Raw genomic sequence first — 16,984 nt, 5'->3', positions numbered from 1 at the left:
GGCTAATTTTACACTTCATTTTTAGCAGCATTATTCTGAAGTGTAGGCTGATAGTTAACTGGTTTAACCAGGCTTTTACTTCAGGTAAGAAGACAGAACAAAGAGATAACTTTTTTTTTTTTTTTTTTTTTTTCAATCTGTCACTACAGTTAAGAAGCAATATTCATCTCTTTCAATAGATTCCATACAGAACCTTCTAATTGTCAGTGAGTGTGGTTCTAAGAATAGCTCTGCTTAAAAACAACATATAGCACAACAAAAGCACACTTAGTGAGGTTCCTGTGGCTTTTGGTTTTTAAATTCCACGCAAGTTCAGCCTCCATCAGCCAGGCTGAAAACACTGGTGTATGCTATAGTGCAGAAACCAAGGTGAGGAAAGGACAGCTCTCCCTGGCCAGATGGATCCCCTTCATGGGCAGGAGAGCGCAAGAAGGTGGCACCTATGCAGGTCACAGAGCTGTTATTGTTATAGCCCTGTATACAAGGTTACATTCACAGCCCATATCTCTCTGTGATTTCCACTCCAACAGGAATTCCCAGTGCACCACTGTGCAGATGCAGGCTGGAAAGCCCCTGCTTTCCCTTCCAGCTACCCCAGAGTGTGGAAGACAAGCCTGCAAAATCCCTGTAACCCCTTCTCTGCTGGGAAAGCCCCAGATAGCTGTGCATTGCAGCCATGGTCCTTTCTATTTATCCCTGCGTTATACCCCTTCAGGATCTCTCAGCAGAAACACATGCACTCATTGCATGAGCTTGACTTCTGTAATTCCCCTGCTAGGGAGTCGGCATCTCCCCTCACAGCACTGCAAAGCTCCAAAAACCAATGATGTTTATGTGGTTCACCAGTTCTGCTTTCCTTCCTTCTCCTCCATGGGTACACTCTCTCTCCTTAACACAGATTGGTGTTTCCCTCAGCTGCTCTGGTGTCTGGTGGAACCTCACAGCTGTGCTCCATAGCACTGTTGGATGGAAGCCCCACTTCCATTGCCCTGCGTGCCCAGACGGGCAGCTGGCAGTGAGCAGGGTGTCCCCCCACGCTGATCCCCGGCCATCCTGACTGCTGTCTCCGGCAGCAATCTCCTCCTGGCACAGCATGCCCTCGCCTCCCTGGGCCGCTTAACCTCATTGCACCTTGTCTGGTGCTGGCGGCAGCATTACGTAAATTACTTACTGCTAATGATGTCTCCTAAGTAAGGGAATGGGATAACATCATCCCTACAGTTTCCCAGATGCTTAGAGTGGAAGAGAATGAGTGACTGGGTGTCTGTGGGGCATGTGGAGTTGAGCTGTGGCCGCGGGGCAAAGCCTAGTCCTCTCAAGAGCAGAGATGAAACCAGGGGTCAGCCCGGTGGGGCCAGGCTGCTCTGGACACTGTGCAGCTGGGTCCTGGGTGCTCCTGAGGACAGAGGCTGCACAGCAGCTTTGGGTGACTTGCTCACCTATCCTTACAAGGAAAAGTGTTTTCTTGCATCCAGACTGACTTCTTTGTCCAACACAAAGCAAATCTGCCAACTACAAAGCTGGTTTAAAATATCCCTGTACGCAAAAATATCAGCAGAGGCATACACATCAATCCACATCTCTACCCACATCTCTGTTCATTGCAGGCCAAGCTTTCTCTAGCCTTAATAAGCTTATTATACAATATTTGTTGTACACAAAATCGTTCAATTTACCTGTGGCAGTGTAGGAATTTGTTTCTCTTCAGGCAAGCAGGAACATACACATGAATGCAGCTAAAATGGCTGAGTGGCTTGTGTTTTGCCCAGGTGCTGCACCACTGACTTCCTGCTACAGATACTCTCCTGGTGAGGGTGTCATCTGTGTCAGAAGCCACTCAAACTCAGGGCCAGTTGCTGGCACCAACATAAATGAGCTGTGCTCTGGGGGCAGGCATGCTCAGCCCCCCCAAACCCACAGTTCAGTGGGACTCTGCACCAGCACCCAATTCTGTGCCTCCCAAGTCCACCCTTCCACTGCACATAAAATGAGCTTTCAAAGTTGTCAGATATAAAATAAAATTAAATGTGGGATATTTTCTCTTTGGATTTTCAGCCTTTTGGACGCATTCCAGTTATGTTGGGAGGCTTCTTTCTAGAAAGATGAGTGATGACAAGTATTTTTAAACCAAAAGGCAAGGCTGTGACAGAATTCTGTAATTCCAGCAGTGGCAAAGGTGGTAACAACACATTACGAGATCTTCCAAAGGAACAGTGAAAGCAACCCACAGAATCACAGAATGGCCAGGGTTGGAAGGGACCTCAAGGATCAGGAATCTCCAACCCCCCTGCCATATGCAGGGCCACCAACCTCCTCATTTGATACTAGACCGGGCTGCCCAGGGCCTCATCCAACCTGGCCTTGAACACCTCCAGGGACAGGGCATCCATAACCTCTCTGGGCAGCCTGTTCCAGTACCTCACCACTCTCTCTGTAAAGAACTTCCCCCTTACGTCCAACCTAAATCTCCCCTCCCTCAACTTAAAACCATTTCCCCTTGTCCTGCAGTTATCTACCCTTTCAAAGAGTTGATTCTCCTCCTGTTTGTAGGCTCTCTTCAGGTATTCAAATGCTGCAGTGAGGTCACCCCGCAGCCTTCTTTTCTCCAGGCTGAACAAGCCCAGCTCCCTCAGCCTGTCTTTGCAGGGGAGGTGCTCCAGTCCCCTGATCATCTTCGTGGTTCTCCTCTGGACCCTCTCCAACAGCTCTCTGTCTTAACTTGCAGTGCTGTGGCTCACATCACTTGACAGAGGCCCACCTGAGGACCGGTCCTGTGACTGCGCAGCACCCCTGCAAAGAAGAGCACCAGTGGATGGAGCAAAGCTTAAGGAAGGAAAGACATTTGCTGTCCAGGGTACACAGCTTTCACCTTCTGAACTGCTGGTTGCTAGAGGTTTTCTGTTGCCTCACAATGGTGGAACGTTTAAGGAACGTTTGGATGTTGTGTTGAGGGACATGGGTTAGCAAGAACCATTGGTGATGAGTGAATGGTTGGACTGGATGATCCTGTGGGTCTTTTCCAACCTTAGTGATTCTATGATTCTATGATTCTATGGTGCCAAGGGATGCTATAGCCCAGCCAAAGGTGACAGCGGAAGGATATGTTCTCCTGTGGTGTCAATCATTATTGTGGTGACACCACAAGGCAGAGTGGTAGCAGACTCAGGGGCATGCTCAGGGAGTTCTGGACTTTTCCTTTCAGTGCTGCTCTGGGTAAGTGAGCTGTACGTAAGCCTTCTGTGCATGCCCTGTTGTATGAAACTCTTGCCTGACAGCTCATGTTATGAGGGCTGCTCCAAAAGTAATGCCTCCTATGTTATTGTGTTGGCCCACAATGTCAGAGGAGGATGTTGGTGGTCTGGCAGTAGAGGTTGAACTTTCCCACCATGAGGCTGTAGCCACCATGAAGCCTCCCCTCAGCCTCCTCTCTGGGCTGAACAAACCCAGGGACCTCTGCCACTCCTCACACACCTTGTCCTCTAGGCTCTTCACCAACTTTGTAGCCCTCCTTTGGATGCTCTTTAATATCTTTATGACTTATCACCCAAACCCACACCCAGTGCTGGATGTGAGGCTGCACAGCGCAGAGCAGAGTGGGCCAATCCCTCCCTTAGCATAGTGGCAGTGCTGGGCCAGGGGCACCCCAGGGCACAGTTGGCCCTTTGGGCTGCCAGGGCACACTGCTGGTTCACGTTCAACTTGCTGTCAACCAGAACCTTCAGATCCCTGTCTGTGGGGCTGCTCTGGGCCCCTCCCAGATGCAGAAGCCAGCACAGCTCTTTGTTGACCTTTATGCAGTTGGCGATTGCCCAGCCCTCTGATTTGTCAAGATCTCTCTGCAAAGCCTGTCTGCCCTCGGGGGAGTCAGCAGCTCCTCCCAGTGTAGTTACAGGCTCTTGCTGACAGAAAGCAAACACAGGACAAAATGCTGCGAAAATCAGCCTTTCCGTGCCTGTAGAAAAGGACCTGACACACGCAGGGCACGGAACAGCTCCTCCTTCCCCGGGGCTTCCTTCTGGTGCTGCCAGAGCCCGCGGGGCCGACCTTGCGCTGCCTTGACCGGCAGTGACACCGCGCGGTGGGCATCCGCACCGCACCGCGTCCTGCCCGGCATCGGAGCCCAGCAAAGCACGGCCGGGCTGCCAGCAGCTAGAAGTAGGGCCGTCGGCACCGAGACCTGCCATGGTCTGACCTCAGATGCCTCTCTCCTCTCTTTACCATTAGTAAGACTGTGCTAAGTTCTGACGCCACGGTGCGGTGCTTCCAGTGCCACAGCCTCCCACCAGGAGAAGGGAGGACGAGAAGCCTCCTCTCTGCCTTTCTGAGTTGGTCATGCGAGCTGTGCAGATCAGTACAGACCAGGCACATCAGCACGTCCTTGGTATGGTCACCCCATGATAGAGGTGAGTCATCATCACATATCCAGAGCAAAAAAAGGTACGTTCCCTCCTCCTGCTCACTCTGACATGTGAATACTTACCATTTTTTCTTCTGCAGGGACCACATATGCTCATTCTAAATCTTTGCTTGGGAAAAGCACCAAATGTGTCCACACGTAGGTGCCCACCTGAAGCCAGAGACAGCTACAGAAGAAGCTGCTTTCTGCATACAGCTGAGATCAGAGGAAGATGGGCCTCTCAGCTGCTGAGCAAAGAGCAGTTGCATCAATTGAAACTGCCTCTGGCTCACTGGAGTCAGCTCGCACACCCAGTGTGTCCTGGAGTTCAGGTGCTTTGGAGAAGAAAAGAGCACAGATCTCCTCATCTGCTAGGGTCAGTTCAGTGTTCCACCTCTGCCCCAGCAGGCTGCCATTGCTCCCTGCCTCTCATGCCATCCTCCCCTGCTGTGCTTCCAGGCAGGCTTCCAGGCTCCAGCTGCAGAACACTGCCTTGATTAGATTTGATTCACAAAGGCATTTCACAACACTTGTTCACAACAAAATAAAAGTCTTGGATCTAAGCATCATATTTAAGGACAGGATTGATCCTTGTGAAGCAAACTGCTGGTAAGTCACCAAATTTTAAATAGTACATTTTCCTGCCAAAATCCTTCGCTGAAGAAAAAGTTCATAGAAGTTCAGCTATTCAATCCATGACTTCCTGAAATAGAAAGTGACATCTTTTTGGCTTTTGTACCCTTTAAACATAAGGCTCCTGTTCCAGTTTTATTGAATTAAGTCAGGTGTGCAGGAGGCTTCAGCCATCCCCTCAGGCTTTGGGGAAATGTGGTGATATATTACCAGGGATGCCACCAAGGATGAGGAAGATTTTGTACCTGCTACTGCTTTGCCCAGTCTCTTGACTGACATACCTGCCATGCACACTACGAACAAGAGCAAAAACTGTCCTCCATCAGCAGGGTTTGGCTCTCAATAGGCTGGCCTGGGAGGGAAGACCTCACATGCCATCTCTATCATACTGAAAATTCTCCTTTTTCCCTCTAGCTGTTTTCCTGGCATTTTCAGACAGGTGGAAATGAGGTGGCTCCTTGCTGCCAGCTAGCAGAGGTCAGTGGTTGTAGCTGCCCTAATAGTGTGGTTTGTCATCCAAACTTCTCCGCATCTCACAGCATGCTGCCCACTTTATCTGTCCATGAGGCCATACATTGAATTACTTAAAAAACACAAAAAGACATAGCAACAGCCTGCACAAGGAGAAAGCCAGTGGTGACATGCTGGTGTCCTGCCCCAGTGCTAAGGCAGAGCTGGCTGTGTAGGAACAAAGACTGGGGCTGTCCTGGTACAGAGGTCATTCACAGATGCTGGGTTTGGCCCCAGCCCTTCTGGCAGCTTTGAGGGGACACATTCAGTTTTCTCTCCATGTGCCTGCCTTAATGATTCCTGAAAATAATCTCTACCAAAAACACTTCCCTCAAAAACAGCACAAAGTCCTCTCTCTGAATCCAAACAACAATATGCCCATTACAAACTTCCTGTTGTGCTGCAATGAAGGTGCTCCTGATGTAGAGTCAAGGGCACAAAAACGTGCTGATGGAGAAAGGACTCTGCAACCAGACACTCTGCTCCCTCAGAGGAAGGAGGTGCTTTTGTTGTGCTGGAAAACTCTCAAAGGCAAAGCAAGAGTAAAGGAAAGTGAACAGGTGTGCTTTCCACTGGATTGTGGACACCCTCACATGATGGAAAGTGTCAATGAGGACCAACTAATGGCTCCTCAGGAGAAGGCTATGGCTGAAGACCTCTGAGATGTAGGACATTGGCTAGAAGCTCAACCCAGCTCCCATCTACTCTCACCATTGCCAAAGGCAGAGGTACATTGCATGGGGTCAGATGCAGGCCCAGTGCAGTACCCTGCAACATCAGACCTGAAGAAAAGGCTTGGACATAGCAAAGTCAGCACTTTGATTATTACTTTACCTGGAAAATTAAGTGAAGTTGAGACTATCTTTCAAAATGTTTCCACACTAGTGGATCAGCTTCTTCCAAAGGGAAAAACTGCATCTCATGAAAAACATTTGCCTGTTACACATACTGAGTCCTCCCAAGGGACAAGGCAAGCTCGAGCAGGTGGGCAGAACAAACCCTGGCTTGGAGGTGCCCACTAAACAAGGAGAACAGAAATCTGAGGTTGCCACAGGGCTGACTAATGTCAGAGGGGAAGAACTTGTTGGAAAGCATCAAAATGAGACTTAAAAGGAGTACTGGTTCATACAAACTAAGCAGCTTTGCTAGACTGAAAGAATGATGAAATAGCCCTTTTCATGTCCCTGCCTTCCCCTTTATGCATATGTTGTAAATAATTAACTGGCTCTTTGTCTTCAGCCCTTGATGAGTCCCCGAGTGTAATAACAGGAGTAGCTGATGGTATCTCACTGTCCTCCTTTCAGACAACACTAAGTTCTGGCATGCAATCCCATGCCAGCACAGACTATCTTCTCCTTATCCACCTGATCATGTTTCCCATCCTCCTACTGTGCACGTACCCACCCTCCAGAGCTACCTCCAGTGGCTACACCATGCAGACTGGCGTCCTTGCTCCTGCTGAGCTGTAATTACAGAGGAGGTGGCCTCCAGCAACAGCCACCAGGCCTGGACAACTATAGTAAATAATTGCACTCTGCTGGCCAGGTTCCCCATGTTGTGCTTGTGGTCATGAGTCATGTGGGTGCACCTAGCTGGTTGATGTCACCAGCAGGAGCTGGTCCTGCAAACCAACAGCTGACAGAGCAGACAAAAACATCTGTCCTGAAGCTGTGCTCCAAGCTCCCACCAGAGACCAGGCAGTGTCAGGTTTTCATGGTGGCTGGGCAGACTGTGGATGTCAACACTGCTTCTCCCTGGGCATCATGAGCCCTTATTTGGTAGAGAAAAGTGACTCCTGCTCTTTGTGGGAGAAAGCCAGGCTGCAGCTGGCTGAGGAGCCCCATCTTGTCATCTCCAGTGTGATTCCTGAGGCCGAATGCATTTCAGTGAGGGATGTCACCACCTTGCCACCAGGTGCCTTTCTTGATGGCTGCAGCTCCTCACAGGAAGCAGAGGAGCAGTGCTGAGCTCTGCTCTCTGTGACAGCAACAGGATCCAAGAGAACAGCATAGAGCTGTGTCAGGGGAGGGGCAGCTGGGAGTTAGGGAAAGAGTCTGCACCAGAGGGCAGTGGGCATGGCATAGGCTGCCCAGGGCAGTGGGCATGGCCCCGAGCTGCTGGAGTTCAAGGAGCACTCGGACAATGCTCTCAGATGTTGCGTTTGAACATTGTGTGGTGCTGTGTGGAGCCAGGAGTTGGGCTCCATAATCCTTATGGGTCTCTTCCACCTCAGGGCATTCTGTGATTCTATGAAATATGAGGCCAGAGGTGTGTGGCTAAACCTGATCCATCGCTACCACAGCCAGGAACATCCCTTCTGAGAACAAGCAGAAAAGAATGAAGGACACCAAAGTAGCACACTACAAACCAGATTTTCTGGGCCTCCTTGAGCAACAGTTCCGTTCTGCAGGATGAGGGCATCTTGCCCTTCCTTCTGACACACCTGTTTGTTCTGGATACACATAGCACAAACAAATGTGGAGTTTTGCACAGCTGTGCCAAATCTCAGAGGGCACATGGAGACCTCGCCTGTGCAAGCCAGTTTACATGGAGATGGTGTGGGCTGTTTAAAAACTGAAGCACAAAGGAAGACTTGACAGGCTGCCTGAACAGTCACTGATGAAGCAGCACAAAACAGGTATCTCCGGTCCCTTCCTCTCACACCTCTGATCCTTTCATCCCCATGCCACAGCTGTTGTCCCCATGTGTCCTCCCAGCGTTGGCTGGCACCTCGCTCTGCCTCTGCCATCCGCCAGTCCTGGCACCCTGCATGCTGCTCTTCACTGATGGTGAATCCCCAGATCTGCCAAAGGGTGGTTTGGCAGGATGGGCGGCTGGCACGGGGTGATGCTAAGTACTGGGAGTAGATGGCTGTGGGCTGCAGGCATGCCAGGAAATGTGTCACCAATGTAGAGGGATGTGTGCGTAGTGATATCTGATTAAGTTGTTACACTTTCTGCCTCCGAGAGCCAGCTCCAAGTGGAGAGGTAGGATGCACCCTGCCATGACTTCTGCTGCTCTCCCCAGTACAAATACTTCAGTACATCCTTGTCTGTCCTGCAAGATAGAAGTGTGGCTTGTCCTGGCCCCAGACACCCCCAAGTTGTGTATTCACTGCTCCATCCTCAACTTTCTAGTGAAAACACTCAGAGTTGGTGAGTCTGTGACTGTCCCACACTGAGCTGTGCATTACTGCTCTTAGAGCATAGGTACTCACCCCATTGCGTGCTTTCTGACAGTATGTACATCCAGGAGCAGAGGGAAAGCTGAATTGTGAGCTCTGCCCCAAGCGAGGGAGTGAAAGGATGATGCCTCTTTCCCTGTATCCATGCAGAGCAACAGCACACAAGGCAGGACAGGGTAAGAAACAATGATGGGCATGAAAGGCAAGAGGGAAATACAGCTAAATACTTTTAAGAAAAAACAGTTTATGCTTTCCTTAAGATAATAATAACAACAAATTAAATTTAAAAAAATTTAAAAAGCATATTTTAGTATTACTGCTGATGACATGCATTTTCACCTTCTAAAGGAAACTCACCAGCTGGACTTTGAAGGAAAGCGTAAGCCTTTGGCTGCAGCCTCTTTGCCTTTCTCTAAGTCATACCTTTAAGCTGCCTCAAGCCCAGATTTGGGCTCTCACCACCTGTTTTTCTAGGGCACGTGATGCTACAGGTGCACTGAAAGCAGGATAACGAAGGTTCGGGGCAGCATGGCTCACTCATGATAAATCATGCTGTCATGCATCTTTGCACAGAAACCAGGAAGTTTTTCTTTTTTGGGTGCACCAAGGTCTTAAGGAGGAAATTGTTGCAACACAGACTCTGAGTCTGCTGCAGATAATTATATCTGTTTGTCCTCTGAGGCAATCTCCTCACTCCTTCACAGCTCATCTGGAGCCACTGCTTTCCACATGCCCTTGTCTCCATCACAGGCTGCACCTGGAGCCCTGCAGGGGTGGGAGAGGTAAGCATAGGGCTGGGGCTCCATTGTGCCCTGCAGCACTATCAGCATTCAGCAGCAGTCACCCAGCGCCTGCCTGGTGCAGGGCAGCTTTTGGGAAACCCCAATGCATGTGTGCCCAAGCATAGGCTGGGTGAGGCCTTTGGGAAGTGACAAGCTGTGGCGCAGCCCTGCCCTGGCAATATCTCTCCTGCACTGCCTTGCTGCTTTCCATCTGTGCCTTCATCTCTGCTTGGCAGTGCACATTTTGCACAGTAGCAGAACACTGCCTGCTTGTAATGTTTTCTCACCCACCAACAGAGAGCATTCCAGATTTAACCTGAATGGTGTTCTGCATCCTACTTATTCAAACATGCAATCCTATTTTACCTTCAGTATGAAAGCAGGAAAGAGGCAGACAAAAGATTTTTCACTTCAGGAAGAGGAAATACCAAAGAGAGTTCCCCAGAGACAATTTGCAGGTGAACTTGGTAATTAAAAAATTAGGGCAGAAGTATAGATCAATACACCCAGACACACAGCTGTGACTGCATCTCAATATTTCAGACAGGCAATCCATCAAGTTTGACCACTCTGACACTCCTAAAAACTAGTGTAAATAAAGGCATTAGGCAGAGACACATAAAACCTGAAGATGATACCGTCAGTGCAGAGCTAGGCTCACAGTGAGGGACATGGGGATGCTGGATCCCTCAGCCTCTTGCTAGGCACTGTGTTGCCATCCATTAAAACCATGCTTCTAGGTGTGATGCATGACCAAGAAACTGCCCCCCCAAAATCCTTACTAAACACCTGTTCCTCGAGCAGTGTGCTGTCTTCTGGCATTTCAAGTTTCTTGTCATGGGAATGGGTGTCAGGCAGGGTGATCAGGTCCAGCCTGAGATTTCACACTTATACCCTAAGAGTAGCTTTATACTAGATATAAGAAATAAACTCTTTACTCAGAGGGCATTGAGACCCTGGCACATGTGCCCAGAGAAGCTGTGGTGCTCCATCTCTGGAGGTGCTCAAGGCCAGGTTGGATGGAGCCCTGAGCAGCCTGAGCCGGGGGGGGCAGCCCTGCTCATGGCTGGGGGCTCAGACCGGATGGTATCTTGAAAGATCCTTTCCAACACAAAACACCCATTGGTTCCATAATTTTGAGTGGGGTGTTTCTGATATTCTCACAGAGTCAGATGTACCCCACATCCATCAGCTTACATATTGCCATGTCCGCAACACCCAGGACACCTACATGAGGCCAAGCAAGGCTTTTGGCTGGTGCCCTGCCTACTGAAGGATGGAGCAACAGAGCTGGTGGCAGAGAGCAACAAACAAGGCACCCCTCCTATTTCTTTCAACAGCACAGATTTTGGCAGGGCTGGTGCCTGATGCAGCCAGACATGAAGCACTTTTGTGGCCTCCAGGAGCTGCTTCTTGGAGAGCACCTCATAGTTTAAAAGCCAAGAATATTTATTAGTTGAGAAGAGATATTGACAGCCTGGCCACATTCATTGGTGTGTGGTTTTCAGCAGCTCCTGATCACCTCATCCCCTTTCCACAAGTGACACAATTTTTGGCCCCCAAGCCCAAACCCTATGGGCAGACCTCAGGTGCTCAGAGCTGGCGCCTTCCTGGCTGAGGGCTTCCCAAGAGGAAAGCAACTTCCATCCCTGAACCCTGTTGCAAAGCACATGGCCTCCTGTTGGACTGCTGAAAGACAGATTTCTCCACCAGCAGCAGCCACTCAAGCATTTCTGCCAGGTGCATGTGGCAGCAGTGGTTTCATTTGGCAAAACCGCATTTTATAGTGGGATGGATACCCCTTGAGTGATCAGCTGTGCCGCAAACCTTCACGCTGACGCTGTGCAGCCCAGGAGATAGAGTGTGAGAATATGCAGGGAAGACAAGGATGGGAGCCAGCACCTTCGTGTTTTTCTGCAGCAGCCTTCAGAAAGCTGGTAGGCGTTCCTCAAGGTCTTGATTTTTCTAATTTAAATGAAAGAATGCATAATGCGCCACCCCTATTTCAAAAAGAAGTGCTGTTGCTTAGCCTGGCTAGTCAGTGGCCATGGACAACTTGTGTTTTCAGCAAGATGTTGTTTTGTTTGTATTTTACTGAAAAAAATAATTGCATTTTACCAGCCTGGCCTTACTGATAATTCCTCCCCAGAGTTTTGGATGTTTATTTGGTTCAGTGTTTATCATTTAGAGAGCAATTTGTGTGCTAATATGCATAATCCTCCAGTTTAGTTGCAAGATTTCATTTCTCTCCTTGAGCTGCATTGTTAGGGTTCATTCTCTCATTCCTGGATGGTGTCTCATGAATGCAGGGCCAGTAATATTTCCTTGCCTGCTTGCAGCTCAGAAAGCCTTCAGCAAAAGCTATTGGGTCAAAATGCTTTGTTTTGCTCAAAACACCAAAAGAATTTGAATTTGGAATGTCAGGGATGACACGGGAAACAAACTTTCCAAAAGTGGTTTGGAGGCAAGTTTTTACAAAATATTTCTGAAACTGAAAGCATCTTACAAAAATAAAAACAGTGAAAGCACCACGGGCTCATGACGTGTTTGCACTGACAGTTTCAAAATCTGGAGGAGTAGGCAGGTTCTCTTTCCTGCTCTTGTGCTGATGTTGGGAAAAGGACTAGAAGCTGAAAGCACACAAAGCAAACTGGCCTCTTGTTCACAGCTCTGGATGACCCAGGTCATGGCTGTGCTTTCCAGATTCACCATGGAAGATGCAACCTTGCTACAAATCCAGCTGTGCTTATTTGTAGGGTTTTGTTGTTGTTGTTGTTTTCTCCAAGAGAACAGCAATATAGTGATAGGAGACGAGGGAACAGTTTTTTAAACTAAAAGATGAGAGATTTAGATAAAATGTCAGGAGGAAGTTTTTCACTGAGATGGTAGTGAGGCCTTGGCACAGCTGCCCAGAGAAGCTGTGATGCCACATCCCTGGAGTGCTCAAGGTTGGATGGGGCCCTGGGCAGCTGAGCGAGAGGGCAGCCCTGCCCATAGCTGGGGCCTGGGGCTGGGTGGGCTTTGAGATCCCCTCCAACTCAAACTGTTCTGTGATTCTATGATTTCCTGGACAATCCGCATCCAGCCTGACACAAGCAAACAGATGGAGAAAGGAAAGGAGCTACCAAATCCACATATATCCCTAGCACACAAGGGGCTCTCATTTCACTCCGTGCCACACTGAAGTAAAAAATAAAGAAGTCAGAAATTTTATCACCATGGAAGCATTTTGGAAGAACTTTGTCCAAGCTCAAAACCAAACCAAGAGCATTTTCAGCATGGCAAGCATCCTTAGATTCCAGAAAAAAAATAAATATACATATATGAGTCAACAGGCTAAAGAAATCACAGAAACAGGTGGCAAGACCCTGTATGGGGCTCAGTGTTTGTGCAGTTGCTGTGGTCCTTACTTAGGCCTGCTTAAAATGAACCAAAATACCACTGGCTGCTTGTGGTTGGTATACACTTACTGCCTTAGAGATGGTGGAAATCCTCAGTTGTGCTCCAGTGATTTTTATCTGAGACAGTTGCTTAAATCTCCTCTCTACAGCCCATGAGAGAATAACATTTTGGCCAAATAAAAACTAAAACCACATCATTTCGGTGTTTTGTTTTTTCTTGACTCTTCTGGACATTACACAGTACAAAATGAGGAAAATCCTTGAGAAAAACTGCTTCCAGGCCCCTCACAGACCCATACAGGAGCCCATCTTGATGTCACTCCCTGCTTTAGCTGAACAGCCTCAAAATACAAGAGGTAAAAGCATCTCACAATGCAGAAAGCTCTCACTGGAAAGGCCTTGTATACAACAGCTCAAGTAGTGAGCTTGTGAAGGCTACAATGACAGGTAACAACAGTGTATTTATTGAGTTGCCCATTGCCCTGATGTGTTTTCAGACTCCAGTTTCTTTCCAGGACTGTTCTGTTTCATAACAAGCAGAGGTCTGTTTCCAGCCATCTATGGAGGAGTTATGCAAAATGGGAAAGGAAAAAACTAAACAGCAGCCATGTACAAACTCTCCTTCTGCATCCCAGCCTGGCTCCTGCTAAAGGAGGAGACTGTATTATTCTGTTAAAGAAGGACACAACAAAATCCTAGCTGTCTTTCTGCCTTGAGGGACAGTTTTATTTTATAGAAAGTATATTACTTCTACAGATTTCCACAAGCCCAGTCTCATTCCTAGATCCTGTGTCATCCTTACAACAAAACATTAGCCTCTTGAGAGACCTGAACCTCCTATGGAAATAAATCAGACAGTTACTAAAAGTGGGTGCTCACTTTTCCCAGCCTCAGAGGGACTAGCAACTTACAGGGGATGAAGGGCACAGCTGAGGCAGGAGTGACAGGTGGGCTATGGGCAGAGAGCTCTTCTGATGTCTGTTGGAGCTCCCAGTGCTGCACCAGGGCAGGTTCTCATGTTTGTAAGACCAAGAGATGGAAAACATGGACAGGAGACGGAAAATATAATCAAAGGAGCTCTGTGATAACCATTACCATCCTATCTAACTGGTTTAATTAGCAGCTTGGATCTACCAAACAAAGCGCCTCTGAAATTTCACTGAATCTTAAGCTTTTCTTCCTCTTAAATATGAGCGACTCTGAGATTAATCACACTTAGAAAAAGAAGAAAAAAAGATAAACAACAAACAAAACTTTGTTAACGAAGGCTCAAGGTGCTGGTAATTAATCTCAGCCAATCTTCAGAACCAAACCTAACACCGTGGACACAGCTGCCAGCGCGTGGCCTCCAACAGAGCTGGCCTTGGTGAGGTGTTCTTGAAAACCAGAAGTACATCTACCATGCTATTCACTCATCTCTACAATATTTCCCCATCTGGATAAACCACTCCTGGGACATTATCTGCTTTGTCTGAAGTGAAGTCACCAGCACCTAGATGAGTTTGTTCTGCTGGACACTAAGTACAAGCAAAAGTGCCACTTTGGAGCAGTTATCCTTTCTTTATGAAAGCTGCAGAAATCTATTCCTTGAAAATCCAAGGAAAATAGTATTCCAGCCTGTTACATTTCTCTGATCCATGTGTTCTTGTTCTGTAGCCTCTCAGAACTCTGCATGCTGCTGAAACACTTGTGAGTGACTTGCTGCCAATATTACTGAGGTGGCTCCAGTATCGTGACCGAAAACTACTGTTGTTATAGTTGATGTTTAAAGAAACATTGTGCCCACAAAAATTTGACAAGGTTTTGAAAATGAGGTTATTTCTACTTATCTTCTTGGATTAGAAACAAAAATACAGAACTAGTAAATCATCTTTTTGTTGATAATGAAACACCATGTAAGCAGAACTAATTATTTAATTTGAAAACATCCTTAGTAATATGTTAAAATATTTGCATTTGAACTTCAAAAGCTTGGAAGCATTTCTGTGGGCTAGAGAAACTTTCAAACCTTCATCATCACTGAAGTAAGATCTATTAAAATTTAGCAGCCTTCAATAGTTGCAGATGCACAGCACTGTGTCAACCTCTGATTTGTAATTTAAGGTTAAGGTTTAGAGATAAAGGGGAAGGGAAGGATGGCAGCAGTCCGCCCTTGTTTATCTTGTGTAAGCGATTCTGTCCTAGTCCAGACCGATGACTTTGTCCCCAGACTGCTGTTTCGAAAGGGGAACTCCACATTGCATAATGTGCATTCTACTTTACCTTAAGTGATTGGGAGAAGTATCATTCTGTTGGGGTTTTAAGCAAGAAAACTTCAGTACAAAGACATGGAATTTTCCAAGATACATTCTCTTCACAGAGGCAGCATTTCATACGCTGAGGTGTGAAACCATAATTCTGGTACCTGATTTTCCACACTGTTTTTACGGCAGGAGCTGAGGTTGGTACTCTGCGCTGTCTTCTCCTGATGTAACAGCTAAGGTGATGCTGGCTGCCTTCTCAAGTCTCACAGCAGGAGGCTGAGACACACTGCAGAGCTGGAGGGGGAAAACAGAGAACATCACTACTCTCACTAAATAGTTGCAGGAAAAGCAAACAAACAAAAAAGGTAAGCAGTCCAAAAGCAAAATCCATACACGCATTTTTTTTCTCCTTTGGTGCCATAATTTCAAAAGCCTTCAGAAAATATTATTGAGATTTTAAACAATACGTCTGCCTTCAGCACCCTCTGAGCTGTGACTTGCAGCCAGCAACGCCCCACTCTCGGCCTGACGTAAGCAGGCCTTACACAGGGCTCTGCCCACGGAGTTTGCCTCAGCATTTGGTTTCTGTACTTTTCCTAATCCTTGAAAAAAGAAAACTGGGACATTATGGTGCCAAGTGACATCCTACCTCCCAGATGAAGCATATGGACCAAACACCTCCTGGTCTGCGACAGTTTGCCCACTTGCTTGTCCCAGTCCCTGCCACGCACCTATGATGTGCGGGGAGATATGCAGAGAAACTGTGAACATGGCTGCAGTAGTTGGCTAATAGTGCCTGTAATCATCAAGCGCAATTCCTTCTTTTTTTTTTTTTCTTTCTTTTTTTTTTTTTATTTTTGAACATCAGTGTGAGAAGAAGTGCAAATTCCTTCCAAGTAGCATGGCATAAATGCACGGGAACTCCACTGCTATGAGTATTTAGAACATGCATTTTATATATATAAACCAGGAGGCAAGAGGCTGGTGAGAGCCCTGTAGAAAGAAATGTGGGTGTTCTGGCAAGTTAAATTTGAGCCAGCAGCGTGCCATGGCAGCCCAAGGGCCAACTGTGCCACGGGGTGCCCCAGGGCCAGCACTGCCAGGGGGTGAGGGATGGGGCTGTTCTCTGTGCTGTGAGGCCTCACATAAAGCTATTAGAGAGTGTCCAAAGGAGGGCTACGAAGATGGTGAGGAGTCTGGAGGGCAAGGTGTGTGAGGAGCTGCTGAGAACCCTGTGTTTGCTCAGCGCAGAGCAGAGGAGCTGAGGGGAGGCCTGATGGCGGCTGCAGCTCCTCACAGGGAGCGGAGGGCAGCGCTGAGCTCTGCTCTGTGTGACAGCGACAGGCCCGAGGGAGCGTTTGCACCACACCTCAGCTAGCGGCGTGACATGGCTGCATCACAGCCATCAGTAAAGCCAAATCCGGGTTACAAATCCACCCGGTGGCTCCAGAGGGGAGGGCAGAGCAGAAGGGGCTCAGCACAGGCCAGCAGCGCAGCACAAACGCAGGAAACTCAGCAGGTTGCACATCCTGCTCCACAGCATCACTGCCGCTATTCTTAGCTGCGCTGGCTGCTGTGAGGAAAAGGCTGGGGGCACGTGAAGGCAGCAATGAGAAGCAGCATGTGTGAAGTGGGGGATTGCAGTTTGGTGTGAGTGCTATTTCAAACAAAACAAAACCCTAACCATCCTACCAAAAAGCTATCTGTGACAGCCAACCCAAGTTTCAGTGGTGAGGGCTTCAGCTAGGTGTGGGACAGATGGGGTTGGGGTGCAGGCTCCTGCTGGAGCTGCTTGCAGCCAGACGTTCCCACAGAGCATCACTTCTGCAGCACAC

The 16,984-nt window shown here is 48.1% G+C and overlaps 2 long non-coding RNA genes across 2 annotated transcripts; one reads left to right on the top strand and one right to left on the bottom strand.

The window, feature by feature from the left end:
* Positions 1-1,897: 1,897 nt before the first annotated feature.
* Positions 1,898-8,471, top strand: LOC116233038 (uncharacterized). Its single transcript, XR_004167870.2, has 3 exons — positions 1,898-3,213; positions 4,225-4,403; positions 4,498-8,471. It is a non-coding gene; the product is annotated as an uncharacterized LOC116233038 (long non-coding RNA).
* Positions 8,471-9,853, bottom strand: LOC116233042 (uncharacterized). Its single transcript, XR_004167871.2, has 3 exons — positions 9,081-9,853; positions 8,757-8,859; positions 8,471-8,596 (listed from the first exon to the last, which is right to left on the bottom strand). It is a non-coding gene; the product is annotated as an uncharacterized LOC116233042 (long non-coding RNA).
* Positions 9,854-16,984: the final 7,131 nt, after the last annotated feature.

The sequence above is a fragment of the Phasianus colchicus genome, chromosome 2 (assembly GCF_987193195.1).
Source record: "Phasianus colchicus chromosome 2, bPhaCol1.hap1.1, whole genome shotgun sequence".
In the NCBI taxonomy this organism is placed as follows: Eukaryota; Metazoa; Chordata; class Aves; order Galliformes; family Phasianidae; genus Phasianus; species Phasianus colchicus.
The sequence above is the reverse complement of the archived record's forward strand: the minus strand, read 5'-3'. Positions and strand labels throughout refer to the sequence as shown.